Here is a 15,580-nt window from a genome sequence, read left to right on the forward strand (position 1 = left end):
TATAATTTAGGAAAAACCTTTCTTGAAATATAAAAAAATTAATGTATTCTAGAAAGACCTTTCTGAAAGTTATTTTTGTTCTTCTGGAATACACTTTTCTATATTTCCAAAAAAGCCTTTCCAGAAATATGTTTTTGTTTTTCTAGAACCGCCTTTCCAAAAAGGTCATCTAGGAAATACAAAAAAAAAGGAAGTTAAGTGTATTTCAAAAAAATCTTTCCAGAAAGTATAACATGTGAAATTCCAGTTTGGCCTTTTTGTAAAATTGATACGCTTTTTTTTTTTAAAATATGTTTTACAAATTAATGGTTCAAGTAAGAATCGAACCTATTATTTTCGTATAGCACAATGTTCTAATCAACCGAACTAATAAACCAATTATGTTATAAAATAATTAATATCACTATATATAATACTAAAATTTCTAATATATATTTAATGTACATATAAATTTACATAATAAATTTTGTGACAATTAATTTTTATCTAATAATTAATTTTTTATATATATAATTTGTAAATAAAAATCATAAGTTTAATAAAAATTTACATATATAAAAAAATAAAAAATTTGTTTAATTATCAATTGTTGTAATAAACATCTAAATACATCATTCAATTAAATATCATATTTGTTTTATTTTCAATCACTGTAATACACATTCAAATACATCATTCAAATAAATACTAAATTTGTTTAACTATTAATTATTGTAATAAATATCTAAATGCAACATTAAGTCAAATTTGTTTAATTATCAGATTTTGTAAATAAATTAAATGTATAAAAAATTATAAATAAATTATAATTTTAAAAAAATTCAAAACATACGGATTGACAATCCGTATGGTTCATATAGATTGACAATCTCTATGATTTGTATAGATTCATATGAATCATACGGATTGTCAATCCGTATGTTTTGAAAAAAAAATTGCACCTCTTCTTCTCTGACAACAAAAAATCACTGAATTTCACCGTATATCCGTAAATAACACGTGTACATCACCGGCGATTACAAACACTTAGAAAAGGACACTAACGGAAGAAAGTTACACAAAGGGAGTGCGATTTCCCAAAAAAGAAAGGTGTTGCAGAAATGAAAAAACTAATTTACTGTTTATAATCAAAAATACCCATAAGGACATTTTGCATTAATTTTAGACTGCAGTTTAATTAAAACCTTGATAATATCCTATATATACCCAAATTGATAAAATAGTGTTTTTTTCCTCTCTTTCCATACCATACAATTAATGTACTTTACACCCACTACCATTAACCTGAAAATTTGGCTCCACCACACATTATTGGAGTCTCTGAAACATAAAAGCAATGTAGGACAACAATATAATTATGCATTCGAATTTGTCAAACTAACCGTGCTAACAAAACTAATTTTGATAATGATGCTCATGATTTAAACTTGATTTTGTTAAAATTGTACATATAGCCCTATATAGGGGGGGGGGGGGGGGGGAATGATATATGATGTGAACATAAAGATAAGTCAAAGTCACAACTTGACCATATCAATATGCAAGCATATCATCTCTTCGATTCCAATCCCAAACCTATTTTGCCCCCACCATCATATTTTAATTAGAATGCATTCAAGAAGGAATAAACATTTATTTATCCAAACTATGTTGTTGACAATGACAAGGGTCACCAACAAATAAGACAATAGGCAAAGGCAGGCAACTAGTTATTCCTTTAAAGTGTACTAACAAACAAAAGTAGGGTTCTTGCAAAGAATGTTGCAATCACCCCAAGTTTGGCCCATATCAAAACAAAGTTCAGTCTCTCTCTCCTTTTACCTCTCTAAGCTAGAGAAAAGGTAGTTGAGGAGGCCAGGTGGGTGCTGCAAAGCCAAAGACCAAAGTAGCTTATTACTTGGAAGACACTTTTCTTTATGGTTCGTCTAATGCATGTATGACTAAAATTGTTCCTACAATGTTACTTTGTTTAAGAGGGCTAGCTTATGTCTAATGAGTTGCACAAGAAATATCTATTGTTAGGTTTTGTTAGTGTGTGTAATTTTGGCACGGCATATATGTGGTCACATGCATTATGTAATAATTCAGAACAGAAAAAGCAAAAAGGGAAAGGTTTAAAAGTGGCTGACGAGATCATGTCCTTAATTAATTCATAGCCTTTATTAAAATATACGTTTCTTTGTAAAAAAAAAAAATGGTTATTTCGTGATTACCAGTGAGAAAGGAGGGAAATATTGCTTCCAGTTGACGTATCTTGAAAGACATATCCACACCATGCCATTACCATACTGAAAGCAAGAGGGATATAAATTTTATACATATAGGAGACGCAGTTTCCATTTTTCTCCTAATTTTAATTACTTAGTTATATTTTATTTGTAATTTGAAATTTTTATTAAAAAACAGTTGGGAACAGCACCCCATAATTCATAGAAATCAATCAATAGTGACTTTTTTCTTACAGCACCATAGGTTTACTATCTTCCTTTCAAATATGTCGATAAAAAGAAAATGGAAAAAGGTTTCTATTTTTTTACAATGACGAAAATTACGTTATTATTATTATTATAGTATTAAAATTATAATTAAAATAGTTAAAAAAAAAAGAACAGATACAAATAATTAAACACTTAACTTTTGGAGGTATAAATTAGCTGCAATACTTATATATAGAACAAATAGAAACTTCTCACACAAGACGTTCTTGGCAAAAGGTGATAAACTTTAATTATGACTAAGTTTTAAATTAAGAATTAATCTTTAAAGAATTAAAATATGCAGAGATACTTCAAAGTCTGACAGAGGAAAAAATCTCCTAATTATGATATTTATAAAAAAATAAAATAATAAGAACAAACTTAACTGGAAAAAAATCAAGATATGTTTTTTTATGAATGTGTATTACTTTGATGAATGTAGTATATATAATCTTATTAATACGTTTAATATGTACGGGATCATTTTGGATGAGCGAAAATCAAAGGGACCCATGCAATCACGCGGGTATCATACTAATTAATGCCTAAAAGTACATATTAAGAACATGTGACTAATTGAAGTAACGAACTCCAATAAAAAATGCTAACTTGTACGAAAACTGTAGTGTAGAACAAAAGCGACTTTCCTTTGATTCTACGTACAATTGGGTATAATAAAATGAAGCCAAATAATTACAATTAACAAATTAATTCAAAAATTCAGAAAGTAATTTAAACCTTACCCAGACAGCAAGGCATCTCTTGCAAACACATCATTTTGTGTCCCTTCTTTGCTCACAATGGTCATCATCATACCAATGACTACTCAAAATGACAAATTCAAACTGCATCTGATTTGGAGTTCAGTTTCCTTTGCTTTTAGCACGAGAAAAGGCTACCAATGTATTGTTGCTCATAAGACAACGACAACACAAAGTGAAAAAATCAAATGCAGATTTGAAGGTTTTAAGTACCTTTTTATTCAAATTTGTTGTATTTATTGTCCCTTAATTAGTCCTTGTAAAGGTCAATGTTTGCTGAATTTGTAAATGTCAATTGTTAAGGAAAAAAAACTGTACTAAATTATTGTCTTAATTTGCTTTTAGTATGAAATTAAAGGACTCAAAATAAAAGAAACGTAAGGGTTATAATTAAGTAGTGAGTTGAAGGCAAAGAAGAGGAGAGAAAATAAGAACATGTGGAAAATTAAAGACACCTGTCTTCAACCTCTCATATATAAATGAATTGCCCTGCGTGCTCTGCGTTGTTAATTACCTAACAAATGTTATTTTTTAATCAAACCATGAGAACAACGTTGACGAAACCTTAAAGGCGCTAATGAGACTGTTCCCACACCTAAGGTCGTAGAAAAGTTCAAATCAATATTAGAAATTAGAAGTGAATCCGCCAGCTTTTAACATCTCTGGCATGAAAATATAATATAATAAAATAAATGAATAACACGAAATAGGCACGGAATTTGCAGTTTATGGCGGATTAGCTTCAAAATTTCAATCTGGGATGAAAGCTTTATGAATAGCTGAATGAATGCGATATGTACTATGTAGTATTGATGTTTGCTATGCAATGCAAAATGAGTGTTTAGAAAAACCTATTGATTTGATTGTCTTTTATTGTATAATCTCTTTGCAATTTTTTCTTTTATTGCCAATTTATACATGTCAGCAAGAATGCGAAATATCAAAATAATGTTTGTTGATCAGGCTAGTATGTTCCGACTACTTATTTAAGCCTGCAAAATTTAAATACTCGCTTTACGACTTACAAAATAATGATTATAATTACATTGGCATTTCTCTTTAATTACACTGATTTGTTGGTAATTGAATAATTAAAAATGCTTTTGTTTTTATCATCAAAGTATTCAGTGCAAATTAGACAATTATTACATCAACATGCTGGTGTCATAGCTGTCTATTGAGGTTCTCCTCGTCCTCTACGGCTATACCTTGATTCAGCAATATACTTCTTATCAACAAAGGTGTGAAAATGAAGTTGGTCAACATCCAGCTATCTTCACTTCATTTTATTTATTGTCCAACCATTTTTAAGGTCCAATATCAAAGAGCTTATGAATTTTACATCATTGCTTGTTCTTGCCATGTCATGCTTTTTCGGCATATATATACCATCATCTTTAGGAAACTTGATACAACTCGTCCTCTATATAGTGTATTTACTTGTCTGTTACATCCTGCTGCACCACATTTGTCTCTGGCTCGATGTTCAGAGACACAACAATCTTTAAAATCGCCACTTTTCTCTTTGGTGCCTGAAGCTTGATCCTGAATAGGAGACTTGGAAGCATAAACATCAGATTAGGCATAATTCTTCATTCCAATTGACGACATGTTACATACATAATATTGTTACAGAAACTTTTGTCATACTATCCTTAGCTCCAAATAAAGAAAAAAAAAAGAAGCTTTCTGTCATATATGGTTCTTAATTTGTGGAAACAAAACATTGCTCTAGTGCAGCTCTTTTCCAGAGGTTTACTTGCACTGGGAAAAATATAACAAAAAGAGTCAGCTTGATAGCAGTGCTCGTGCTCAATAGCTGGCTTCGAGGGCCAGGACCTCCGAGGAAGGGTGAGGAGAGGAAGTAGATAGGAAAAGGAAGCTCAGAAAGGAGAAGGAGTATGTATATTCTTATTCATTTGCTAGTTATTTACATATTTATAATGCCAATTTGCTAAGGAATTATCCATATCGTATCATATCTTTTTCAGGAATCAAGAATATTATCCTAACGGTATATAATTCTAGATGCTTCCTAGCAAAGGACACCTGGACCTAGCAAACTCTGCACGTGTCAGCTCAGCCTTCTCTTGCTTGTGTCTCTGCTCATCAGACATAGTCTTTTAGGTACGTGGGTCTGGTGATCATTCTCTTAGTTTTCACTATTTGTACCCCTGCATTCGTATTTGCTGTGTCTTCTTCCTCTGATGTTGCTATGTGTACCCTTGTATTCGTGTTTGTTTCCTTCTCTGTTCCTGTGGTTGTTTCTCTGCTTCTATCAACTTCCCTTGGCCCTTGGAGAATCACCTTGTCCTCAAGGTGATGATCCTGCTTCAGCTGCTCCCAATCTTCCCATGAAGTTTCATCCGGGGATAACCCACTCCATTGAACCAAAACCTCCCATGGGGCATTAACCACTGAAGAAGATCGGCGATAATCGAGAATAGCTAGGGGAGAGATGATGGGCTGATCATTAATGAATTGTGCAGGGAGAGGAGGGGCAGTGTCGGCATTAGGATCACCACAAAAGGGCTTGAGGAGGCTGCAATGAAAGACGGGGTGAATGCGGGCCTCCTCTGGTAACTGCAAGCGGTAAGCCACCTTACCAACGCGTTCGAGGATTCGAAAGGGCCCATAGAAGCGTTTTGCGAGCTTGCCGGAGCTGACCGGAGTTGCCTTCGCAGATCTCTGCCGATATGGACGTAATTTTAAAAGTACCCAATTACCAACTTCATAAGTAACGTCGCGTCGGCTAGCATCAGCAGTATTCTTCATTTTGGACTGAGCCTTTAGCAATTTCTGACGAATGCAACTGAACACTTTTTCACGGTGCTTTAAAAGATCATCCACAACATCGAGTTTTGAGGTTCCCGTGATGTATTCCGGAAACGAAAAAGGTTTGCGTCCAAATGTAATCTCATAGGGCGTGGAACCTGTGCCTAAATTCCATGAAGTGTTATGTGAGAGCTCGATCCAAGGTAAGTATTTGCCCCAAGTTCCCGGCCGGCGATGGACAAAAGCGCGTAAATACTGTTCAATCACTCTATTCATAACCTCGGTCTGACCATCGCTCTGTGGATGGTATGCGGAACTCATACGAAGGTGAGTACCGTTGAGCTTAAAAAGCTCCTGCCGGAAACCACTGATGAACAGAGGGTCGCGATCGGAGACCAGGCTCCGAGGAACGCCGTGATGCTTAACAACAATGTCGATGAACAAAGAAGCTACCATGTGTGCTGTGTGAGAAGTTGATAAAATGCCCAGATGAATGCCCTTAGAAAATCGATCGACAACAACGAGAAGCACGGTTTTGCCCTGAAATGGTGGAAGACCGGTGATAAAATCGAGGGAGAGATCCTCCCATGGCCGGAAAGGAACCGGAAGTGGGCAAAGTAAGCCAGCAGTGCGCTTGGTTTCATACTTAGTGAACTGACATTCCGCGCAATTAGCTACAAAGGTGGCCACGTCAGATCGGAGGCCGGTCCAGATGAAGTTTTCCGACAACCTAGCAATTGTTTTTGCTACCCCCATGTGACCCCCAAGTGGTGTGGAATGATACTCCAGTAAGAGGGTGCTAATGAGAGGAAGGGTACGCGGAAGCCAGATGCGCCCTTTCTGAAGAATAAGGTTCTGACGAACGGTGAAGTCAGGATACGTGGCAGGGGAGTCAATGATTGCTTGACGGTGTTGACAATAATGAGGGTCATTGGCCACCTGCTGATGTAATTCCTCCAAAAAAGTCAAACAAGGGATTGAAAGAAGCAAGGAAAATGTTGAAGGAAATGCTGGTGATCGGGAAAGAGCATCGGCGGCTTGATTGTGAGCCCCAGAACGATATTGAATCTGGTAATCGAAACCCATTAAACGTGCCAAGTACAAATGTTGTTCAGGGGTTTGCACAATCTGGGTAAGGAGCTCCTTTAAGCTTTTGTGATCAATAATGATAGTAAACGGATGGCCCAAGAGATATTGGCGCCATTTCTTCACAGCAGATGTAATTGCAAACAATTACCTGACGTATGTTGATGCTGAGAGGAGCTTCTTGGTGAATGGTTTGCTGAAATATGCGATGGGATGGCCGCGCTGAGACAAGACAGCACCCATGCCATTACCGGAGGCATCTGTCTCCACCGTGAAGGGTTCCTGAAAATTTGGCAGTGCAAGAACAGGAGCCGTGGACAGGGCAAGTTTGAGAGTTTGAAACGCATTCTCGGTCTGAGGGGTCCATTGCAATGGTTCCTGGAGGGTTGCTTTGACCAAAGGATCAGCAATCATAGCATAACCGCGAATGAATTTGCGGTAAAAACCTGCAAGTCCCAAAAAACTACGAACAGCCTTTGTGCAGTGAGGTCGTGGCCAGTTAACAATGGCAGCTATCTTGTCAGGCATGGGCTCTACACCACGCGGAGAGACGACATGTCCCAGATATTCAACCTGCGATTGGGCAAAAAAACATTTAAAACATTTAAGGACAAAGTGATTGTCGAGTAAGACCTGAAAGGTCAAGGCTAGGTGTTGCAGATGATCATCGAAGGAGCTGCTATAAATGAGGATGTCATCAAAAAAGACGATGACGAAACGGCGAAGAAAGGGCCTGAAGATGAAATTCATAGTAGCCTGAAACGAAGAGGGAGCATTGCATAGTCCGAACGGCATGACTCGAAACTCATAATGGCCGTGATGAGTTCTGAAGGCCGTTTTGGGAATGTCTGCTGAGTCCATGCGAATTTGATGATAACCTTGAAGAAGGTCAAGTTTCGAAAAGCATTGGGCACCCCCAAGTTCATCAAGCAGTTCATCTATGGTGGGAATAGGGAATCTGTCTTTAATGGTAAGGGAATTCAAGGCTCTGTAGTCTACGCAGAAACGCCAGGTCCCATCATGCTTTTTGACCAATAGAACTGGGGAAGAAAAGGGGCTATTACTTGGTTGAATTAGTCCCTGTTGAAGCATAGATTCGACTTGCAATTCGATCTCGCGCTTCTGGAAATGTGGATACCTATAAGGTCGGACGTTCACTGGGGTTGATTGCGGAAGAAGGTGGATATGATGGTCGGTGGTTCGCGGCGGAGGTAAGGTCTGGGAAGGTGTGAACAAGATCGCATACTTGTCGAGGAGAACTTGAAGCTGGGGATGTAAGTCGTCTATGGCAGAAGAGGTAGTTTCGGCAAGAACAGTAATATGGAAATAGAGGCCCTGGTGCTGAGTGCGACATAAACGGCGAAATTGGGAAGAAGAAATGGAACTCAGGTGGGCCTCAGGATCACCCTGCAACTTGATTAATTGGCCCTGATAGATGAATTGCATGCTTAGTGTAGCGTAATCGGTCAACACGGGCCCAAGGGACTTGAGCCACTGGACCCCCAAGACAATATTGGCACCGGAAATAGGGAGCACGTGGAGGTCCACGACGAAGCTATGGTCCTGGATGTGGATAGGAATGGCGTCACAGATGGACTTGCATTCAAGATATTGCCCATTACCCACCATTACTCGCAAAGGGGAGGTGGTCCGGCATGAGAGGCCCAATTGGGACACCAATTGCTGTTGAACAAAGTTGTGGGTACTACCCCCATCAACTAAGATCAGCAATGGGTGGCCGAAAATGTCTCCGACAAGGCGTATGGTCTTAGGTGCAACATGGCCGGCTAAAGAATTAAGAGATATTTGGGCTGGATAAGAAGTTGGGCTATCGGGTGGGTCTGGTGGTTGGGCGGGTATCGGGTCATGGGGAATTGGGTTAGAAGGGTCAAAAGTGGGTATATGAGGAAGGGGCGGGTCATCTTCATCAAATATGAGGAGGAAAAAGCGCGAGGCGCAGCGATGCCCTCGATGGAATTTCTCCTCACAGTTGAAGCAGAGTCCCCGTTCTCTCCGGGATGCAATCTCCTCCGGGGATAAGCGTTTCCAAGTGGTCGGGGTTGGTCGATTAGGTGGCGGAAGTAAGGGGGGTAAAGTAGGGGAAAGCGGAGGATTAGGGTTTTGGAAAGGGGGTGAAAGGGGTGGGGTTGATACTGGTGGTAACAGGGTGGGACTGGGTTGGGAAGAAGAGAGGGAAGGTGTTTGGCGCGGGGAGTAGGAGGAGGAAAAAGGTCGAGGCCGAGAGGGTAAACGCATATCGGAGAACTTCTCCTCCTGGAGACGTGCGAGGCCCGCGGCCTGCACCATGGTGGCCGGCTGATGGGCTTGAACCTCCCTTTGAATCTCCGGTGTCAGACCGGAGATGAAGCAGCTGAGGAGGAAGGTTGAAGGTAAGCCGGCGGTGCAGTTCGCAAGATCCTCGAAGTCCGAGAGGTACTGGGCAACAGTGCCCGTTTGAGTAAGTTTGCTTAGAGCTCCCGAGGGATCTTCAAATTGAGACGGAGCGAAACGCGTACGAAGGGCATTCAAGAAGGTTGACCAAGATGGAAACTGCTCTGTGGTGTTCATCCATTGAAACCATGCTAGAGCACGGCCTTCCATATGAAAAGAGGCAATGGTAATTTTGTCGGAATCTGGGGTACGATGTACTCAAAGAATTGATTTATTTTATAAATCCAACCGAGAGGGTCTAATCCATCGAAACGTGGCACATCTAACTTTAATCTGTGTATTGGTGTAGGAACAGGTGGCGGCGGTGGAAGAGGCGGCGGAGTTGGTGGTGTTGGGGAAAAGGCAGGGGAGACCCGTTGGAGGAGCTCATCGATTTTCATGGTCATAGCATTCACGGACTCGCCCAGATAGAGCTGCTGTTTTGCCAGACGACTGAGGGCTTCTTCAAGCTTGTCGGGGGAAAGGGATGCGCGATCAGAATCTGCCATGAGAGGAGCAACGAGAGCACCAAATTGATAGCAGTGCTCGTGCTCAATAGCTGGCTTCGAGGGCCAGGACCTCCGAGGAAGGGTGAGGAGAGGAAGCAGATAGGAAAAGGAAGCTTAGAAAGGAGAAGGAGTATGTATATTCTTATTCATTTGCTAGTTATTTACATATTTATAATGCCAATTTGCTAAGGAATTATCCATATCGTATCATATCTTTTTCAGGAATCAAGAATATTATCCTAACGGTATATAATTCTAGATGCTTCCTAGCAAAGGACACCTGGACCTAGCAAACTCTGCACGTGTCAGCTCAGCCTTCTCTTGCTTGTGTCTCTGCTCATCAGACATAGTCTTTTAGGTACGTGGGTCTGGTGATCATTCTCTTAGTTTTCACTATTTGTACCCCTGCATTCGTATTTGCTGTGTCTTCTTCCTCTGATGTTGCTATGTGTACCCCTGTATTCGTGTTTGTTTCCTTCTCTGTTCCTGTGGTTGTTTCTCTGCTTCTATCACAGCTCTAAAACATGATGTTAGAATTATGCAATTAAAGTGCTTGGCGTCTATGTGATAACCATTTCCAGAATATTTATTGATAAGACATCAGAGTAGATTGGAAAAAGAGCATACAAAATCAGCAGTGCTAACTGAATTTATTATTCACATATAGATATCATAACCATTGTCTGTAACGAGCAGATAAGAAATTTTTCTCTTAGAAATATAAAAGAAATAATCTCGTTTGAGTTAAAAACCAAGACAGTTCAGAGAAGCGAAAATATAAAATAAAAACAGAAGTTGTAAAACATATAAGACATCACCGAAACTACTAGAATCCTCTAGAACAATATTGGATTGGACCTAACAACAAAATGTCACATCATGAACTTTTCAGCTGAATTTGAATAAAACATAGCACCAAATCCTATTACTATTTTAGTTAATCTTTCACCCTTAACTCACGTGGATCAGAATATGTTATCATATATTAAAATCAGAGTTGCTAAATTGTCAACAACCAAACTTTTTGTTATTAATGGGAGGAAGAAATCCTCAACACAAAAATGTACTATGTAAGCAAAAAGAAATTACAATCCCCAGAATCAATAGGCCTTAATTGCAATTTGGATAAGAACAGCATTAGCATCCTCCAAAGCTTTGTTATATGCTGCAGATTACAAAATTGTAGCAGTCATTAATACCAATTTGCATTATGCACGCTATTTTGTTCCCATTGCTGTTGTGGAAGTACTTTTGCTCCAGACATGGAATGGAAATTGAACAGGAATTTTGTTTTTTTGTGCCATCGATTGAGTTTGTATAAGTGAGGACATGTTGATCTTCTGACCACTTTTGTTTTCGAAATTATAATAATTACTAGTTCGCTATCTAAATTCATGGGAAATTGAAAATTGATTCTCACGAGACTGTATTCTTGTTGTACATTACACTTCTCAGTTGTTCTTAGAAGTCCTCTTCCTACTGGTAAGCCGTATCATATTCACTCTCCCCTGCATTCTGATTTTTACTTATAAATAAGTTAATGTCTAAGAGCAGGGTTGAATGAGCATAGAAAAAAAGATATTTTCTATGAAGTTTTAAAACAAATTTTACCGAATTACATTGTAATTGATCAAATTCCAGAACCAGCCATTCAATATTCCGTTCTGTTAGGCTCTAACGTAGCTAACCCTACTGCGTATGTATACGAACTGGCTTAGCACACTTTACATTAGTGGTTGGCTCTTGAACATATATAGTTTGTTATGCTTTAAATTAATATTATGCATTGTGCTACTTCTATGATTGGGACAGCTAATAGAGGATGGGGTTGGATTTTGGAAATGAGGGGCTCCCATACAAGTCAGATCCTGTTTAGTTTGTGAACTAAAACTATGTTTTGGTTTTGCCTATCTCTTATGCTATTAAAATTATTCTAGAATCCACCTACAGCTTTTTTATTCAAAAATAAGCATGGGAGTGTTAAGATGATAGTGTCAAGTTCACTTATATAATTTGTTTGGTGACCTATTGCGGAAAATCTCTCTCGTATTTACTCTCTTCGATTTTTCAAAAAATTGATATCAGAGTCAATGGTTTGACTTAATCACTGACATAGACAAGTAAGATGGCATCGATAAATTCATGTATATAGAGTTTTTTATATCAAAAATCTTTATGACGGATGAATTCATGCATGAATGTCAAGTAGCAAAGTTGCAGGTGTTGCAATAATGCAAGATACTAGAACATGTTGTAACAATGGCTAGACAAGCTGGGGGGCAGTAACAATTAAGCTCTAAGGGTCATCATTGAATATTCCTGAATTGAAAATGGCTTATGCTCTAGGGGAAGACTAACATGTGAAAGAGATACAAACTTGAGGGAAAAGATTATTAAAGTACAAGAACGAGTAGAAGTCTCACATGATATAGAAATGAAAAAGTTGAGTACCATATAATAAGTGAAGAAAAAATTATAAATATGAGCCTTATGATTTTAGGTTAAGATGTGATGTAAAAATCACTACTCGGGATAAAATATTGAGAGGAAAGAGAATTGGCTTAGAGCCTTTGTCTTAGTTTACACGTTGTTGTGCCATTAACAATTGATAATTCTGTCTAGCATGCTATATTGTGAACATAAATATTTCTCTCCTTATTTGTTCATTTTACATATTTCCTGGTGTCAAAATATTCTTTTTATTGTACTTTTATATCATTTAAAATAAATTTGCTTTTGGATTTTATGTTGGACCAGATACCAATCAAAGAATTTCAGATAATGTAAATGCATTGGTTTTTTTTTAATTTTTGATTTTGTGACATTTTTTTTTGGGAAAAATGTAAATTATATTAAACCCAAAATGATACAACAATAAACGGAACATATCCCGCAGCTAGAGAAAATCAAAAGCCTTCCTAATACAAGAAGACCTATATCAAGATGTTATATCAAGAAGGCCCATAAAAGGTATTTGAGTTTGTCACTTTAACGAGCATCATGCATATGCTTAGAAAAAGTCTATGTAAAATTAACACTAACAAGGCTTAAACATCATTTTGGTTACTATAAATGAGTGTGTTTTCTGCTTTAGTTTTTCAAAGTTTTTTATATTAGTCCTAGTCAAACTTAAAAAAAAATATTTAGTCTTTATTGTCAAGTAAAAATATTAATTGACAACATAACATGAAATTACATTAACCGTTAATTGAATTATAAAGATTTTAACAATAAATAATATGTAATTATTTTTAGTAAATTATGTTTTAAATTTCTCATCAATTAATCTAACATCATCAATTATTTTAGACATATAAGAATTTAAAAATTCAATTTAGCAAAAAATTTACATAAAATAGCATGTCAAACAATTAAATCGTCGACAGAAATATGAACTACCAACATCACTCTTAACCTATTGATAGTTGATAACAAACAATAAATTCAAATATTAAAATTACAAAGCACTAAAATATATACAAAAAAAATTATATGTTAAAGTACTAAAAAAATCCTTAATTTTATAAGGACAAAAAACAATTATTTAAACCCACAAAAAAATATGATGTGTTATTTTATCAAATTACGATATATACAATATTAATTTACCTTTACACTAATGTTTTGCACAGATTACGAATTAAGGCATTTATTCCTAAATTAGGGAGACTTCGCCTAAAAGAAAAATTAGTATTGCAATAGATTTATTCTAAATACTTGTCGTGAACCTTCAACGAATCTTGATCGTGTTTCGACAGGCTAAGCCCATGATGAACGTGGTCCACTCCTATCTTGAAAAGGTAGTCTCCTAATGATACCATTTATTGCAGACAGACTTCTTATCAAACTAGAAGTTTGATAGTTTACAACATTTAGAAAAGTGTATCAATTTAAATGGCAGCATACAAATTAAAAAATGAAAATTGCAAAAGAAATGGCAAAACTGCATGGAATGAAGTTGTGTTTTAGACTGCCTATGATCCTTTCCCTTTTCTTACGAAACTTATTCCTAAAATAAGGACTAGATGATGGGATCTAATTGGCACTCTCATATTGGTGCTACGGAAGAGAGAATTTCAAATTAGCATTCATTGTGTGAATTTCATTTACAGATATACCCTTTTTTATCTTCGTGATAATTGTGAGATAAATGGATAAAATGTGATAAGTCCAGCAACCTAACACTAGCTTGATGCAATTTTTAATGCTCTGCTTGCTACTTTTGGCAAAGCAAAAGTGCATGTACAGAAGGGGTCTAACACAAGGATGCAAATATACTGGTAGTAACTAGGAACAAATAGGGTATCTTGCATTCTTCTTCTCGTGCACAAATTTGATTCACAGTTAAGTATAGCTGCACTAGGAGAATATAGTAGAAAGCATTGTTGAAGATGAATATGAAGTGGTGAAATTTTAGATATCACAGATCTAAGCACAATAAACAATAAAAATTCTATTTTCTAACAATAAAAACTAATAACTGGCACACCTCAAGAGGTGGTCCTTCCAACCATAAACATTGTATCATATTGAAAAAGGAGAAGTCAATACATTTATTAGCTTATTTTCTGATCAACTCTAGTGTTTATAGGAGCAATATAATTGAACTAATTGTCATAATCAAGCAATATTCCATGATGTTATTAATCAATTGTTAATTGAAACAGGTCCAAACCAATCATATTTTTCCTGAAAAAATATTAATTGCAATTTGAGTATCCCATCGTTCATCTCGGCTCGGCTAAAAGAATATTGTGTGTTGCAGAAAGATGTTAATAACTCCGCAATAATGTTGATGCTTCCTGAAAAATCTTTGGAGCTACAAGATGCACGAATAAGTATTTGAATGAGTATTTATAAAAATTAGAATAAAATTGATTTTTAAAATAATAATTTTGATTAAAATCAATTTTAAAGTAAAGTGATTGGATGCATGTCATTGCATAACTGAGTAGATTTTAGTGAAAAGGTGAAAAGGAGAGATGATTTTCATCTCTCTTGACAAGGACGGAAACAATTCTCAAATCTGGTTAACACATCCGGTAAAGGCTACCCAGTACCCTAACAACAATAACTTGGATTTTACTTTCTGGATCTCCCTTTTTTCTTCTTGCACCTCCCTTTTTTGCTCCTTGCACCTCCAAAGGACCCGAATGGACACAAATACCCTGTCTCTCCCAAGCAAGCCAAGCCTCCACCGAAACCACTGTCGATTGTCAACCCAAACGCCATTGTTGCAACCTCCTTACACCACCACCAAACCAGCCTAATGCAGAAAAGAAAGCACAAAGCCACCGACGAAGTTAGGAACAAAATAAAAGTTCCAAGAATATACAATTTTTTATTCTTTCATAGAAGCCTTTCCAAAAGTATAAAAACATAATTCTGCAAAGGTCTATAAAACATAATTCCTGAAGAGCCTTTTCAGAAATATAAAAACATATTCTGGAAATGCCTTTTCATAACACTAATTTTTTTATATTTGTGGAAAGGCCTTTTCAAATGTACAAAAATATGATTTAGGAAAAACCTTTCTTGAAAT

The 15,580-nt window shown here is 36.7% G+C and overlaps 1 pseudogene; it reads left to right on the forward strand.

Annotated features, from left to right (window-relative positions):
• The first annotated feature begins 15,001 nt into the window (after positions 1–15,001).
• On the forward strand, positions 15,002–15,144 carry LOC114391303 (annotated as a pseudogene).
• Positions 15,145–15,580: the final 436 nt, after the last annotated feature.

Source organism: Glycine soja, chromosome 16 (genome assembly GCF_004193775.1).
Source record: "Glycine soja cultivar W05 chromosome 16, ASM419377v2, whole genome shotgun sequence".
NCBI classification, from domain to species: Eukaryota; Viridiplantae; Streptophyta; class Magnoliopsida; order Fabales; family Fabaceae; genus Glycine; species Glycine soja.